This window comes from Sinohyriopsis cumingii, chromosome 6 (genome assembly GCF_028554795.1).
Source record: "Sinohyriopsis cumingii isolate HCF-2022 chromosome 6, ASM2855479v2, whole genome shotgun sequence".
NCBI lineage: Eukaryota > Metazoa > Mollusca > Bivalvia > Unionida > Unionidae > Sinohyriopsis > Sinohyriopsis cumingii.
In genome coordinates, this window is record NC_142966.1 from 89,295,780 (window position 1) to 89,310,485 (window position 14,706).

Genomic DNA, 14,706 nt, shown 5'->3' on the forward strand with positions numbered 1-14,706 from the left:
CTGACACCAGACCGACCAGTCCTAACACTAATCTCTTAATGCTGAGATCTAAGCGAGGCAGCTGTTAGTACCACTTTTATAAGTCTGTGGTATGACTCGCCCGGGTTTGAACCCGCTACCTCCCGCATTCGAGGCGGACGCTCTAACCTCTAAGCCACAGGAAAATGGTTATTCAAGCCCTACACATGTGTACATTGTCACATCTTATGTTCTAAACGGCACTCATCCCAGTGTGTGTGTGTGTGTGTGTGAGAGAGAGAGAGAGAGAGAGAGAGAGAGAGAGAGAGAGAGAGTAAATAAATATTCGGTACAAAACAAAGGATAAAAGTCCAGTGTAAGCATGAAGCTAGTAGTATGAAATATCAATATCAGGTGTGATGTTTTAGCCCAACCCCTTGTATTATACATGTATTTATAAGTCTGTAAGTGGAGCCAGGTAAGCTTTGTTTTTCCAAGTACCTAAGTTGGCTGATCCTCTTACGTAACCCAGTCTTTGTTTGAGCTCTTGAGTGGAAATCTGGCGGGAATCTTTGTACATGGGAACACGTGACGTAGACAACTTCAAAGAGCCGGAAGCCGACAATGGTAGGCTGGACAGTACATGGGGGACACACAGACTGACATTTTTATGATTGACAGTTCGATCAAATGACCAGAGTCCGTCGCCATCCAATCGGGATGCGTTGTAGGTGGGACTTGATTCGAGAAACTGGCATAAGACTTGTACAAGCCTGAAATTCGTCAGTTGGTGTTTAAGAGTCGCGGTGACACACACTCCGTTAGCCATTCGTAAAAATTGGCGGAATTTAGGAAATTCATGAAATAGCTTCGATCAGGTAAGTTTGATGTTACGTTGATTCTGCTTGATACGACTGCTGTTAATTGAAGAGAATTTGTCGTATGTATACATTTTACTTGTATTGAAGTATGAATAGTTAATTATGACCTTAATATTTTGCATTTTTTTCATGACTTTAGCTAGTACTTTTGTTTACGATTGATTACGATGATGATTCGTTGCATCATTATTCATAATGTTACTATGTACACCTTATTGGTGAGGCGAAAATGTTCTCTTCTTTCGCTAGTAATATGTGTGCATATTATTTCGTGGATTATTACGTTTACGCCCTTTTGAAAGGACGATTTGTATTTGTGAAGAATTGTATTGCTCGCTAGCCGCTATAAGAATTAATATTGTAATTCTTTGCGTAGTTATATTTTGGTAGACAAGAAATTTGTTTACGTAATGATAGATTTTGCCATTGAGTAACGGATTGCCGTTTATCACCATTTGAATGTGAATATTGTGGATTTGGTACGCTTGTGTAGGAAATATATATAAATATATATAAATATATAGATAGTCATATTACTAATCGTAGTAATATTTTAGTACAATCATATTTGAAATATTTTGTATGTATATACTGATAGGGCTCAGTATGTAGATATTTGAATCCTTTGTGTGATTGTGTTATGGCGCCATTTTTGTAAGCGGCGGAAGTGTATGGGAATTTCGATGTGTGCGCATGCGCGACCCAAATGTCCCGCCTTAAACTGATGGTTCAGTTCAGTGACGTAGTGTGAGGGAAGATTTTATAACCCTATGCTAATGCATTATACCTTTCAACAGGAAGCTTTCGGGGGACGAAAGAATTTCAGAGAATTTCGGGAGACGAGAGAAGTTCAGAGAATTTCGGGGGACGATGAGAGATACCGAGTGAATTTCGGGTGACCTCAAGGGATACCGTCAAGGGTTCCGGATACTAGAAGAGGAACCGGAAGTCAAGATAACGGCAAGGAACAAGGATTATAGAAGAGGAAGCGGAAGTGGAGATCACGAAAGGAGAGAAAGACAAGGGAACGAAGAGATTTAGATGAGTAGCACTCAAGGAGGGAAAAATCTCCTCACACTGTGAACTTAAATGATGATCAAAGGGATCATTGGGTGAAAGAGAGACATTGATTACTTTAAATTCTTTTAAATTTCATTTATTAAATTGTTATTGTTTAAATTTCATCTTTGTATTTCTTTTAATTTAACTGTCGGCATTGCTGACTGGGGGCTCGTAGCCATAAATATATTTAGTCAATAAATAATATAGTGTCCAGAATTAACCTTCTGAATAAGGACCAGGGGAACTTCTCATAACTCGTTAAAGTCTATAAGAAGAACCCCACCCCTAGACAACCAGGACACCCCCACATCAGGAAACAAGAATCATTATAAACACAATGATAAGAAAGATTACATTTTTTATCCCAGTGCACGAACCAAGCAGTAGTTTCACTTCTTGATTACCTACATTATATCTGTTTGATCTACATTTGTTCTTTAACCTTTTTCATCAGTATTCTGTCAACTATCGCATTAATTTAGATATGTCAAAATGTTCGTAAATTTCTACCGGCTATCTGTCAATCATAACGATCGGTTACCCGGGTACCCGATCAAAGGGAAATCGTATTAAATTTGACCCTGAACTACTTTGTTGTAGGTTCAGACATGCCAACCCCCAAGATAGGTATAAGCGCAATTTTTCACTAATATAAGTGGCCAAATAACGTAATCTGAGCATGAAAAGAGTAATCTATATATTACATGCCATAATTACAGAAAACTGTATGAAAAATGTACATATTTATTTTATTTCAAGTAAATTTATTTTGCTACTTACCTGGATCTGCAGTTAAACTTTTTGTCACCATTCGGTTAAATCCATGTGGATTAGTACTTAATACAAAAGTAAAGACACCAAAGAAATGGATAAATTATGTATGTATAACACTCATTTTAACTAGTCTACATGTCTACAGTAACTTTAGCTAATAGTTGTATAGTCCACAAATGATGACTGTTGTAATAACCTCGACCTGCCATGGTTCATCCCTTAACGACGGTCCGGTGCAAAATGTTTTTAAGTTTAACAAAATCCCCCTCTTCTAACATTTTTCAGTCATATAACATCCAACAGTTACAATGATACAGCCCTTTTTTTATGATATCTGGCGCCATTTTTTTTTTCAATTTAGACTGGTCCGCTACGGATGTATTATCAAAATAGAATTAATCTCTGACAAGTGGTTTCACATTCAAGAAAATTAATGGAAAAATTACTATATTTACACATGTGGTCAATTTTTATTAGATTTTTTCAGTGTTATTAAATAGAAAAGATTTTTATTGTATTTAAATATTTCATTGAAAAATTTCATTCTATATAATTGTCCATTTCGTTCCTTTTTCGTAACATGGTATAAGAAGTGCATGTTACGGTAACCAAGTTTTTGTGCTGCCTTTGCCGTGACAAAAATATCTACCTTGAGCTTCACGCAATAAAAAAAGACTCCAGGAAACAAGCATGTGAACAATGGCCCTGACTTGAACAGCTAATACTCGCTACAGGGCCACAAACTTGAGGCAAAAATGGCATTAGTTAAACCGGACATTTATATTGTGCTTTCTTCTATTTGAATTGTAGTACGTATTTAAATTGTATTTCGTCAAACATTTCTTAATCAGTACCAATTGTCCCTGTCGCTGAAAGGTACTGACCTAGTTAATGTCACCAGGATCTCAAAACAAGCGCGTTTAAGTCGTGAGAAAAATGGCGCACGAACCATGAACAGGCACGAAATTAGGATGGTTTAGCTTGAAATATCAGCGTTGATTCTTAAATAGGTCACGCGAGAAGGGTGTATTATTATATAGTACATGTGTGACAAGTAATTTGTAAGCAGCCATACGAGCCTCTGTGATGATGAATAAAAGCGCACACTACACGAGCCTCGAACTGTAATCGTAATTCTGTCTTGATCTGAACTTGGAAGACTTTTTTTTAACTGGTACCAGGTAGCTCACTTTAATACCTGGGTTATTATTTACGGGCGGGTATCCGTGTACCCGTTGCCATCTATACGCAGGTAATTACCAAGGGATAGATGCAAAATTATTGCTTATGTAACATAAAACACGAGTGAAAGCATTCGCAATTCTCGAAGAATATTACTGATCATACATCGAATGCATCTAGAAAACTGCCATTATAGCCATTCGGACCAACTCGACTATTTACGAAACAAGGATTGATCGATAAATTGCGAATGCATACAGCTACATTTTAAACTCTCTGTCTTTCCTACGTCAATCCAATCGTAGAACCCTTGTCGTAAACAAGGTGGTTCGAAGAAAATTAAATTTTCTTTTCTTGCGAAGAAATTATATGATTTTCCTGTAAATTTATACTAAGCCAAAATACACCCAAGTCTTGTGGTTGTTTTCTTCACATAAATAGCAGAGGTGGTCCGAATTGAAAGAAAATCTCCAGTATAATATCCGAGCCGTAAGCCGAAACAATTTTTGAGGAGAATGCCTTCTCACGAATGTTTTATCTTAAATAAAATTTACCTGAAACCATCAATTGATATGCAACAACCCTTCATGCTGATAATGTTCCAATATGTAAATCAAGTGCAGGCATGGGTTCTGCAGTCTAATTGGGGATTTGGGATTCTTGTGCAGTCACTAGTGTTGCAACGTTTGAAATGCTTCACACTGTCTCATCTATTTGTTAGTAATACGTTTTCTGTTACTACCCCTGATAAGTTGGTTAAGGGCTATTAGTAATACGAATTGGCCTAACGGGTGGGTGGCTGTGGTATAGTAAGATATCACGTATAGTACGTAATGAGTTTAAAGCTATATAATATTAACGTTGAAAAACTCATCTCAAAGTTCAGGGGCAAACTGTTGTACGGAAAGTGTATTTATATGAGCTAAAATAAGCATTTTAATATTGTATTTTTCGCGCAATATATCACGGCATTGGTTTAATATTGAGCTGATACATTGAAATTATCTTGTTGCATGAAAACGAATGAAGAAGTTACGAGCGTTACATTTTTCGTATACATGGGGCTTCAAACTCTACAACAACAACAATAACACCATAAACTGCAACACTACGCTAAAAATCCAAATCCCTCCCCCCCACACACACACAAACACACGTATATCTCTACAAATTAATCCACTAAACTTTAAATCTTCGGGTATCATCAGTATTTCAGCCGTAATAGCTGTCTACAAATAATGAAAAGTACTTGCCATTATCTACGTATTCTAAAAAACAGTATCTGTATACATAAATAAGATGTATGTTAGATTGCCAATAGGAGAACTATTCAAGCTGTGATATGAATTTCCGCTAGTGTGTGAAAAGGCACTTCCCGCAAAACAAGAGTGTGAATCAATTATGACAAAATTACAAACTGATCAATCAAGATATGTGAGCAAGATGGTATTTTAAATAAAGAGAGAATGGCGCTTACACATTCCTTCACCATTCCAGTGTTTATCAGAACAAACACGACTGAACAAAGTAAGCCTCAGGCGTCGATTGTCAGATGATATCTACACCTCAAAATTGTCCTCATTATATTGCCATTTTGATTCATCACTGAACATACTTAACAGAAATTACAGTGGTCAAATACCAGATATTGTCATAGATGAGTTGTTCATCAACTGCTATAACATTACATCTGTTTTTTCCATCACATCAGCTGCCACTATAAGCCAAAGTCTGCGAAATGGAGATGTCCACTGAAGAGGAGCAGAGACTGTGCATACAGCATTCCAGTCTGTCATCTCAGACAAAAGACGAAGAGACAGCATCCAAAATATCAGAAAGGTGCATTGGGAAAAAACCAGTAATAATGACTCAAGCTATATTGTGAGAACATTTGGTCTTACACATCGAAGAAAGGGAATGTCATTAAGTTTTGACCCCATCCTAAGAAATGTATATCACACTGTATATCACAGATGCATATCAAGAGGTGTTAGATTCAACCACACAAGAGATAGGAAAATTCATGATTCACAGATATGCAGCAAGAGAGGGTCTACTGAGTATGACACTGAGTGATTGTCTTTACATTGAATTGATAAACGGACACAAATATCGTTTTAATACAATATAAAGATGGGACAAAATCATCCAACAATAAATCAGCTGGTGTGAAACGAGCTCTTCTCGAGTTCATAAAGAAAATATCTGATAAATGCGTACCCTATGGAACAATTTATAACCTAGGTTATTATCAATAGGTGGGTCCCCGAGTACCCGGATACCAATTGGCATCTTTACTAAGATGGGTCGGAGTTTTCCAGATTTATCATTTATCGTAACGGTAAACACGTTCTCTGCCAGTGCTTGTAAAGGTAGCACTCACTTTGTTTCCATGTTGATAATTGATGTGCTTACGCTTTAAGTACACATACTTTTTCAGTACCAAGCATATGTGTGTTTTTTCCTGTAAATAATTGACGTTAATCATATAGCTTGTTTTTCCACGTGAAAACTCTTTGAGCAGCGAATGTGGTACAATGGCAAGTAGTTATGAGGAGGCGTAGCGGACAAAGGCTGGTCCAATGAGAGATTTGTAATTGAAATGTCGATGTCATATGTTGAGAAATCCAGTATTACGTGTTGGGTCAAACTGCATGTCCTTAATGTTCCATTTTCTAGATCAAGATTTTAAATTTTATATGTTGAATTATACAGTGGTGGTTTAAAGTTCTATTTTCTATGTCGACGTTTTGCAGTGTATATATTGAATTACACAGCGATGGTTGCAATTTCAATATCATATGTCGAGAATCCCTTTTCACACGTTTTATGCAACTGTTTGTGATGAAAGTTCAATTTCACATGGCGAGTATTTAGATTTCATCTGTTGAATTTCACAACAACGAGAAGCAGACTCCTTGCTTCAAACTAACTCGGTACGTTCACGAGAGCGATCTCTAGCGAAGAAATTCATAGTAATTCCCGACCTGTGAATGATAACTTTCAAACTGTAAATGCATGAAATGTAATGGCTCCTCATAACTGAATACACGACTGATGTATCTTAATGTTAGATATTATTTTGAATTGTTAAAGTGGACATTGTGTAATGTTACTTTTAACACCAACACATCATTTCACCATATATAAAATAACAATTCTGACAAGCACAATAACATGTCCAACCACCGCTATGTAATTCAACAGATACAATCTAAAAACTCAAAATACGAAACGGAACTTTTAGCACAGTCAACGTGATTCAACGTGTTAAACTCGAGACATATTAACTAAAATTTCAACAATCGCATTGTAATTCAGAAGATACAATAATAATAAAAACCTCGACATTTGACATCGAATTTTCAACCAGCGCTGTGTAATTCTGTAGATGAAATCTAAATACTCAACATATGAAATGGATCTTTCAACATAAGCTCTTTGAACCAATACGTAAATTAGGAATTATCGACGTATGACATTGAAATTTCAACCACCGCCGTGTAATTCAAACGATACAATCTAAAACCTAGACATAGAAAATATACCTTTCAACCACTACTGTTTAATTCAACAGATACAATCTAAAATCTAGACCTAGAAAATGGAATTTTAAGGACAAATATTTTTGATACAACACGTGAAATTGGAATTCTTGACATATGTCATTAAACTTTCAACGGCAACGTTCTGATTGGACGAGCTTTTGTCCGCTACGGCGCCTCATAAGTAACGTAGGGTGGTTATTTCATCTTGCCGCACAAATGACATTTTCAGTTGCAACCTTTAATAGATTTTACAAATTGTATAATCAAAGTGTTACTTACAACGCTCAAGAACAGACTTTAAATAAGCATCTGCTTCTGGCAGTGAGGCCAAGGAAAGGGAGTAAGATGATATTTATAATGACTACACCACTAAGATTTACTGTATAACGATGGAGGATTTCAGAACTTTATCAGATAATGAGTATGAATTCTTGGACTTTGGATCAGATTACATCAGATAGTGATATTTATATTTACCGCTCGAGTGAATAAAAAAAAATGTGGATTTAACTTCATGTGTTTATTTATTCAAAGTGTGCATAGTACCCAATAAGAATAAGACGATGGCTGAATTTCAAGTGACAAGGTACTGTTTGTGTTTATGTGTGTGTGCGTGCGTGCGTGCGTGCGTGCGTGGATGTGTGTGTGTGTGTGTGTGTGTGTGTGTGTGTGTGTGTGTGTTATGGGGGGGGGGCGTTGCCTGGCGTAGACATACAAACAGTTATATACAATAAATGTTACAAATACTGTAAGGTGATATTGAAAATCTCATATAATGTAAGATCTCGTTCCTTAGCTAACATAAACTTCATTTTCAATTTTCATATATACAGTATAGCCTGTATTGAAAGACCACAGCTATGTGAGACCACCTATTTTGAGAGATCACATTCTCAGTGCACACATTTATTGATTATAAGCATTGTCACCTGTTTCGAGAGACCAATCCTCTTTGGCAAAAGAGTTGGTCTTTCAAGGCAGGATCTACTATATATATATATATATATATATATATATATATATATATATATATATATATATATATATATATATATATATATATATATATATATATTGTGTGTGTGTGTGTGTGTATGTGTGTGTGATGAGTCTAATTTGAGTGTGATTTGGATTTCAATATTTACGAAATTTACTGTTTATATAAATTTTGACAATTTGTTTATTTTACATAACATTAATAGGAAAATAAATATTAAGTTCGTTAATTGGATCTTTTTAATTTTCAATTCAGTCTGCAATATATGTTAAACATATTTTTTACAAAAGTGTTCCAGTAAGTGAGTAATATGTAAAAATGGTGCATAGCAAATGTTTTTTTCTTCATAAGTTCATGTGTTTACCATCTTAGAATTTCTTAATTTGTTATGTGATTTGTTTCTAATTTTTAATTTATTTTTTTTTTTTTTTTTTTGCTTTTATAATGCATATTCATTGAAACAAAAATGCAGGTCCATCATTCTTTGAGACCGACAAATTACAATGTGGGATGTAACAACATTTATATCGAGTATTCATAAAACCATTTAAAATGTTTCTATGTGGATGGAAAAAAATGAAGTAATAAGCTTTTATAGTAGACTGAAATGCATATAAACAATATAAAATGACATTCATTATATTGTCACAAACACCTGCATCAATTCCATGTTTGGCGGTTCTGTGAACTAATAACCGGATGCATACAGTAGTTTACACCAGCCTGGAAGAACTTATCAGGCTCACACAGTCATGGGCTTGGGATGTTGATAGCAAGGGGCCGTTCAGCTGGGGTGTCATATTACCTTGAATAGAAACTATCCAAATTTTTGGGGCCTGTTCTATGAGTAGTCGCATTATCCTGACACCAGGCCGACCAGTCCTAACACTAACCTCTTATTGCTGAGCGCCTAGCGAGGTAGCTGTTACTACTATTTTATACGTCTTTGGTATGACTAGGCCCGGGGTTCGAACGCGCAACCTCCTGCATCCGAGTCGGACTCTCTCACCACTAAGCCACTGGAGCGGTAAAACCAGGACACAAGGAGGCAGTTAAATGTGGCTGGTGGCCTACATAAAGGAAAACACTAGACCAAAGCCTTATATTTCCTAAATTTTGCCTTCAACCCATTATTATGACACCAAGAAAGTGGTTACAGAAACTCAAGATTCAATAGTTACTAAAGTTTAGAAAACTTAATTACCAGTTCAGTATGTACAAAAAGACACACGAGCAGAGAATATGAATATAGTAACTCTTCATTGTCAGGAACATTTTAATGAATGAAACTATTAGTATGTCATTATTATTATTATTATTATTATTATTGCCACAATACATGGTGAATTTTGTTATTGTATTTATTATAAAATGCTGCTTATGGTCAATTGTAGCTTTGTTTCGGCACTACTGTGAACGTTGTTCAGGACTGACTAAGAAGCCATTTTATTTCCAAACAGTATGTGCAGAAAAAAGCCCATGTTCAATTTCTCACGTTTTATTCGAAATCCACGTATCCTTGCCATTACATTGATTATTCATAAGTGTCAGTGGCATTTCACATTCACCACATACATACTCCACTTTGTTATAAGCTGTATCAAACACTGTGGGCAAAAAGGTATGGAATTGTTTTTATTACAAGTTATTCTTTCACACACGCAGTGCTAATGGTACATGCTACTTAACTGAAAGAAACGGGACTAATAGTGATTATTACCATAATGTTCAGCCATTTCTTCAGAATCAGACTGCCATCCCCCACCCATCTGTGATGAATTGTACATTACCAACAGCCATTAAGTACAGATCGCAGGACATTATCCCTGATAGTGTACTTTAGGAAACAATAAATGTAGATTTTATGCGTCACTAATGAATTAACTGTGCACGAATAATCTATATATATATATATATATATATATATATATATATATATATATATATATATATATATATATATATATATATCTATATATACTGAGGAAAAGACCATTTACAAATTTAACACGACAAATATGCAAATCAAACTTCGGAATCTCACAGAAGTTTAGAGCCGTTCGTGTTATGCCTTCCTCAATGAAATATGACGAAATCTGTTGATATTTGGAAGCCACGATTTGCTCCCTTGCTAGAATGGGTAAGTGCAGCCGCACCAGAATCAGCAGTAGGCTAGAAATTTTGCTAGCACTAATTATAAAATGGCCGCAGAAATAATAGTAATATCACTGGTCTGAGATCAACTAATACGCGTGTACTTGAAAACCCACAATAATCTATGCTAATTTTGTTATGGATATCTCAATGCCTGTGAAACAATAACAAACACATCTTTTTTATCTTTGCCTGGAAAATACAGATATCAACTCTTTTTATCGCACTGATGTGTTGTGTGTAATATCGAACCGATCCTTTAGAATAACAGCATAACTAACTGTAAATTCATAATTTACTCACCAGGTTTCTTGCCTTTAGTTTATCCACGAAATCCTGTCTCTACCGAAGATTCAGTTCTCTCCAAGTGCTGTGCGGTTGTACTCGCCTGCAAATCACGCTTGTTGTAAAGAGTTCCTTTTGTAGCTAGAACAAGAGAGAACTGTATATATATATATATATATATATATATATATATATATATATATATATATATATATATATATATATATATATATATAATTACAATTTCATTATGCCAGAATAATCGTTATTACGGAAAGTCAGACGTCAAGTTGGCATGGGGCGTTATGGGCTGTCATTACGTTCCTTTGCTGGATTATCTAGGCCCATGGTAACTATCAGTGTAACTTAGACACGACAAAATCTTGGCTCAAGTTTAGAAACCTGAGATAAACCTACATGTACTACGATATGAGCTATTTTTTTTATCATCGCTTGCAGTACTTACTCCAAATACCGGAAATAAACTGAGGTCCAGCTATGGTTCGAGCTGAGGGTTGAGGGTGATGGTGAATGCTATTTATGATATTGTGGATTACGGTATATTCATCAGGGTGAATGCACTCGAGAAAAATCAACAAGCCCTGAGAATAAAATGGAAAGTAGATGAAAAACTACTCTCATATATATATATATATATATATATATATATATATATATATATATATATATATATATATATATATATATATATATATATATGTGTGTGTGTGTGTGTGTGTGTGTGTGTGTGTATAATGCTGTGCTGTCAGGCTTTTCTGCGCATCTAACAAGAGCAAAGAAAAAATACTAAGAAGAGGAAACGATTAGCAACCCGATTAGCCGTGAACAAAGGAAGTGCACATAATAAATGAACTCTCAAACAAAGGAACGATGGCTCTATTCAATCCAAACACGCAAACACACAAGCCACCAATCAAACCCTATCAACAAATGAGTAAAAATAATGGATGTATCACAACTCCAAACAGCACCAATAAAGCATGTAAAACAAAACGAAACAGGAAAACAAAACGAAACAGGAAAACAAAGGAACAAAGGAGAGACTTGGAGCGGAGGAGCAGACTGGGCGTTAGGACAAAAACAAAAGATAGGTCATCATTCAATGCTAGACGCAATTTAGGTAGAAGAATGCAAACTAGGTCCAAACAAATGGCTCTATTCAATCCAAACACGCAAACACACAAACCACCAAACAACCCTATCAACAAATCAGTAAAAATAATGGATGTAGAACAACTCCAAACAGCACCAATAAAGCATGTAAAACAAGCAAGATTAACGCAAGTCTTACCAACCACAGCAAACTCCAATTCAACCAACATCACACTGGGACCCCAAATTCTGGTCACAAACACAGACCAAACAAACCACAAACCAGCAGACATAACTAACCCCCCCCCCCCCAACAGAAACTACCAGAAATACAAAACTACACTTCAGGGAACAATATAAATACAATGCCAATACTGTCGCCATTCTTCTTCAAGGAAGAGGAAAAACCACACACAAATGAAGATATAGACACCACTATTCCAAACCTAACCAACGAATTTGACAGTAACCTACATACCTTAAACTCCCCACAATTAGACCACATAACCATAACCAGCACCCCAAAATTTACCAAAAATGAAATAACCAATCCTAGAAACATGCAAACAAACCAACAACAGGAAACCAAGCAAAAAAACAATAAATCAAAACATTAGGAAAGAAACTATACACTCAAGCCAAACTCCTGGACCATCTGGGATATAACACCAAGGGAACCACCAACCTATGGGAACAAATGCAATGAATTAGACACTACCAAACTACCCAGCAGCATCACTAATAAGGCAACCCAAAGACCCCAAACAACCCAAAACCCCCAAAACACATACCTAGGTAAAGGCAAGGGCCTGCTAAAACCCCAAAACACATACCCCGCAAGTAAGGTTAACTCAAAACAGGAAATAAAACAACAACATAACCCCCAAAACAAAATTCACAATTATCATTCCATCGAACACACCATATACATAAGCAGCAGGTGCAACATAATTGCTAGTCTAAGTACCAATAGTATTATGACAGCATTGGCCAAAATTCACACTGGACAATTCAAACTGATAAGACCAAGGCGAAACTACCTGATTGTCCATTGCAGCACAATTCAACAGGTGGAAAAATTCATCCAAATTGAAACTAGGGGCCCAATAAAGATCAAAGTAGAGAGACACCAAAGCACTCAAAGGAAAACACGAGTCACTTCGAACTCCAAACACAGTGAAACCACAACTAATCTGGCTGAACCCAATAAAACCGCTATCTTTAAAAAAGTAAAAGCACTAAACGGATACAACAAGGACATAAGCAATGAACTCCTACTTCATAAACTCACAGCAAATTGAATACAGAACTCCAAAGTCTATCGTCTTAAAAATCACAAGGGACAAGAAACAAACAATGCAGTTATAGAGGCTACCGAGCCAATACCCTCAATAATAAAACTAGGACAGTCAGGAGTGTACCATAAGCTGAAAAACTACATAAATAGGCCTAGATTTTGCACCAAATGCCTGCACTGGGGACACTATGCCCTCAGATGTAGATTCAAACCAAGATGTAAGTACTGTGGAGGTCCACACAAAGGAGAATGCCACATAACTAAACAAAAACAAAAATGTGCTAACTGTAAAGAAAACCATTATCCTAGATCGGCAGTATGCAGATTTGCAATACAAGAGAAACAAATAGTGGACTTAATGAACGAAAAACTCCTCACCTACTATTCTGCCAAAAACATTATCTGTAAAAACAACCCCAACACACCTAAATCTACCTCTGAAACAATCAATAAGCACCAAACATCTCCACGCAGAATCAGAAGGGAAAACCGTGCACCACAAAACATACCCTCGAATCAGGAAACAAAAGAACCAAAAGCTACAACCCACATTGTATCAAACCAAGACCACCCTGATAACACTCCAGATACAAACAAAACTGTCACCCTAAACATCCCCAAACCTAACACACACCCCAACAGAGAATTAATACAGGAAGTAATGAACCTAACAACAGGAACCCTAATACAAGATCTCAATAGCATAATGAGAACCCTCAAAATCATTGTCACCATACTAGCTGATTGGACCACAAGACTAACAGATAAAGACAACGTCAAAAATGGATAGTACAAAAAATAATAAAATCACCATCAGAACTGCAGAACAAACTGAATAATACGGCCCTAAAACCAGACGTAATCTGCCTACAGGAAACCCTCATAACACAAGAACACAGACGCCTCCCCAAACTACAAGGCTATACCCCGGGAATCTTTAAAAACAGACCCAAGGGGCAGAAAGGGGGTGGACTAGCAATTTTTTTGATAGATACACTAATCTACTATGAAATAATAGAAGTACCCCCTAACCTCAACATCAATCATAGCATCGAAATAATGTCAGTAATGATAAATATAGGAACCACAAACATTGAAATGATAAATGCATACGACCCAGGGGGTACCTTCTGCCATACCAACCTAATCTCACTAAGGGCAATCACTAATAACAACAACAACAATCTAATTATCTGTGGCGACTTCAACGCACACAGTGAATTACGGGGAGGTAAACAGAAAGATCAAAGAGGTAAAATGGTTGAAAAATGGATACCTGAGAACAATCTGGTCATCTTAAATGACGGGTCGAACACTAGATTAAACTCTGAGGATGGCACTCTCTCAGCCATAGACCTAACCATCACTACCCCAAAATTGGCTCAAATCACAAATTGGTGGGTGGATCAAGAAGATACGTTAGGAAGTTACCATTTCCCCATCACAATCAATATT

General features: G+C 36.3%; 1 protein-coding gene across 10 annotated transcripts in view; it reads right to left on the reverse strand.

Annotated features, from left to right (window-relative positions):
* LOC149797407 (uncharacterized) overlaps window positions 1-11,211 on the reverse strand; it is a 130,255-nt gene extending 119,044 nt beyond the window's left edge. For all 10 annotated transcript variants that reach the window (XR_016421815.1, XR_016421814.1, XR_016421813.1 and 7 more), the window contains exons 1-2: window positions 11,114-11,211; window positions 10,860-10,982 (exon numbers count right to left, since the gene is read on the reverse strand). The gene's annotated coding sequence lies outside the window, so the exon portion shown is untranslated. The remainder of the gene's footprint in view (window positions 1-10,859; window positions 10,983-11,113) is intronic.
* Window positions 11,212-14,706: the final 3,495 nt, after the last annotated feature.